Genomic DNA, 3,683 nt, shown 5'->3' on the forward strand with positions numbered 1-3,683 from the left:
CTTTTTGCCCTTGGCATTTTAATTATGATGTGTCTTGGTGTGGTCCTCTTCGGGTTCCTCTTGTTTGGGGTTCTCTGTGCTTCCTGGACTTGTAAGGCTATTTCTTTCACCAGGTAGGGGAAGTTTTCTGTCATTATTTCTTCAAATAGGTTTTCAATATCTTGCTCTCCCTCTTCTTCTGGCACCCCCATAATGTAAATGTTGGTAGGCTTGAAGTTGTCCCAGAGGCTCCTTACACTATCTTCATATTTTTGGAATCTTTTTTCTTTTTGCTCTTCTGATTGGGTGTTTTTTGCTTCCTCATATTCCAAATTATTGATTTGATTCTGAAACTCCTCTGCCCTACTGTTGAATTCCTGTATATTATTCTTTATTCCAGTTAGTGTATACCTAATTTCTGGTCCTTTTTCATGTATTTCACATTCTCACTAAGTCCCTTGAAGCTCTCATTAAGATCCTTTAGTAACTTTATAACCATAGTTTTGAACTCTGTGTCCAGAAGGTTGCTTGCTTCCACTTCTTTCATTTGTGACATGTTTGGAGTCCTGGGAGGCTGGGGCCGGCTGGGCGCCTTCCCTGCAAGCGCCATGCTTTCCTGCTGCGTGCTTCCCCGTGGGGCTTGGGCCGGGACTCCGGAAGCCTGCCGCATCCACTCAAAGTTTCAGACTTGCGTGGATAAAGCTCCGGCTGAAAGCGGCAGTGGCTTATAGTGCACACTCGTTGCCAGGGTGGTCTTGCCCAGCCGGGAAGACGCCGAGCGTTGGGTTGGCCGCGGGGGGCCATTGGTGGGGGGCGTGGGAGGGCCGACGTGTCCGCAGTCAGTCCCTCTCCCACCTCTGGTTTGTTCTCCGTCCTGCTCTGCCGTTTCTTTCCGAGCCTGACCACTGACCCGCACGACTGGCCCTCAACGTAGTCTGTCGCTTTCCTTTTCCTTTTGGCGGCTCCTTAACCGCGGATTGGGAGTGCTGGGCTGGGACGGGCAGGAGGGTCCCCAGCCTGCAGACCGCGCGCTGGAGCAGTCCGCCTTCCTGACTACTGCGTGTTTTTAACTTTTTAAAAAGCATATATTTTACAGAGAGGAACGGAGAGTTAGAAGCATGGATGAGAGAAACATACACCAGTAGGGGACCGGAGACCTTTCAGCCCGCAGGCGGATGATCCATCCACTGAGCCAAACTGGTCAGGGCTACTGAGCTGTTTTGAAAAGTTAAGGTTCCACCGAGATTTGAACTCGGATCGCTGGATTCAGAGTCCAGAGTGCTAACCATTACACCATGGAACCCCTTTGGGCCCTTTAGGCTGGCTACCCTAGTAACTCATTTCTCCTAAAAAAACCCATGCGCTATAATTATAGAATATAATTGAAAAAGAAATGCTACTTTGTGTTTTTCTCTCTCTCTCTCTCTCTTTTTTTTTAAGAAATGCTAGTTTAAATGAAAGCTCTGCTTCTTCCTCCTAATTGATTTTTTTTTAATTTACAGGAGTATTTTTAAAAATTAGATCGAAGCCGTTTGAAGGAAAAGCCCACACAAGGTGGGACGTGGGGTTTCTCTGAATGTTTTCACTGACCTCCTGTCCGGGTTTCTTCCCCTGGCTGCCACGGGCAGGGCAGGGTCCTGATCCCAGAATATTGTTACTTCTGGCGATTTTGATTTCGCCTTCATTTTCGACCCACACAAGGACAAATTGGATTTTAATCTCCCCGTTCAAAAGGGAGATTTTACCTGAGCTAAATATTAATTATTGACCATGTGCTCTTAATGTTTGTCTAGTAGTCCCCAAGGCCGAATTGCTAAGAAATCCCTGAAACAGTTTCAGTTATTCATCCTTTTGTTAAATCTCCAACCAAGCAAAATAGCTGCTCAATGAATGTGGGTTGAAGTGAGTATATCTTTTGAGAGGTCAGGAGGGAAGCAGAAAAATTCAAAGACTTTTGGCCAGGTGCCAGTAACGCCCCTTCCCTCCACACACGCTCTCCCAGCCATCTGCACGAACCTCCTGGCTCAAGGTGGTCTAAGCCAGCTCAGATGGAGCCGGATCAGGGGCAGGTCTCCCGCCCCCGCCCCCCCGCCCCGCCCCCAGGTGGCATATGTATTATCCCATGAGCCACAACCTTTTTTCTTAAAGAGAAAGAAAAATGTTCACTGGTTTAAAACGATACCAGAACTTGAAAGCCCATTCACTATTCGACTATTGGCTTGAGACTGCACTCCGAGCGGCCAGGGAGAACTGTTTTTCTGACCTTTGTACATTTACCTCCCCTACCTGCCCCCCAGGAAAGCGGGTAAAGACCAGGAAAATAGGGCAGGTGGCCATGGATTGGTTTGTTTATTTTTTGTCCTATATTTTTTTGGTCACCTCTTCGTGTGATACTGATTTTTGTGCGTGTCTGTGTATTGGGATTAACAACTTTAATGGTGCGAAACATTGTAATCTTTTCTACTTTTATTGAGAAACAATTATATTAGCTTCAGGATTGCAACATAATGATTCAATATTGTATATATTAAGAAATGATCACTGTAATAAATCTAGTTAACATCCATCACCACAGTTACATGTTTTTTCTTTGATGATAGTTTTAAGATATCCTCTCTTAGCAACTTTGGAACACACAATACAGTATTATTAACTATAGTCACCACAGTTACATCCCCAGACTTGTTTATTTCACAGCTGTCAGTTTCCCTTTTGATGACCTTCACTCATCTCGCCCACCCCATCCTGGAGGCTTGTTTATTCTCGACTCTAGAGTTCATCAGGCTGCACCTTTTCATTGGAATTACCTACGGTTGGTTTACAAACGTTGCAAGGTAAATGCAAACAGTTGACAGCACGGAGGGAATGAGTAGAGGACGCGATGACTGGGTTCCACAGGCCACGGGCAGTCTCTCAAAGGTGGTTCGCAGTCCCCTGACAGCAGGGCTGGACCCGGAAAGAGCAAGTCCGCAGGCCAGACCACACTTGGAAGGATGTCCTATAGGAGGCGCTGCAGAACCTGAAAGGAAAAAAAAATGCTACAAGCCGCCTGTTTTATCTCAACTCCCCAGGCTTCCCCCCCAACCCGCTAGGCTCACTTCACAAACTGGAAAGCCATTCTGTCCTGTGCACAGTCATTGAGACCACAGATATTTATCTGGTCCCTATGATGTGGGAAGCGAGAGAAACACAGAACTGATGCATGGGGAGGAGCAGACAATTGCACAAACATCTCCGAAACTTTCAGTAAATGCTAAGTGTGGGTTGAGGGAAACCAGCCCCTCCGCCGCACACCGGCAGGAAACCCCAACCGCGGGCCGCCTGCAGCAGCACAGGCTGCTCCCCACACACTGCATTTCTCCTTCGCTGTATTTCTCCGGTTTCGAGTTTTAAAACTTCATTTATAAACTGGTGAATTCACGTATTTGATTTATGAAACAAATACCCACTCATTGTAACAACTCAAACTGAAATGTCTAAAGTAAAAGTTACCATCTCCCCCTTTCTCTCCTCTGGCGCTGCTACCGCTGGGAACCATATAGTGCTCCCCCTACAGCGCGCTGATGGGAATTGCAGGGGGCCCGGGGCGCTGCAGGGAGGACGCCGCTTGCAGCTGGGACCCGGGGGTGGGAAGAAGCCCCGCGGGCAGAGCGAGCCTCCCCGGCGGACAGAGGGAACCGAAGAGGAGACGCAGAGGCCTCTCG

The 3,683-nt window shown here is 47.7% G+C and overlaps 1 non-coding gene across 1 annotated transcript; it reads right to left on the reverse strand.

Moving 5' to 3' along the window:
• Window positions 1–1,210: 1,210 nt before the first annotated feature.
• On the reverse strand, window positions 1,211–1,282 carry TRNAQ-CUG. The gene has a single exon. It is a non-coding gene; the product is annotated as a tRNA-Gln (tRNA).
• Between the last annotated feature and the right edge of the window lie 2,401 nt (window positions 1,283–3,683).

The sequence above is a fragment of the Myotis davidii genome, unplaced genomic scaffold (genome assembly GCF_000327345.1).
Source record: "Myotis davidii unplaced genomic scaffold, ASM32734v1 scaffold984, whole genome shotgun sequence".
NCBI lineage: Eukaryota > Metazoa > Chordata > Mammalia > Chiroptera > Vespertilionidae > Myotis > Myotis davidii.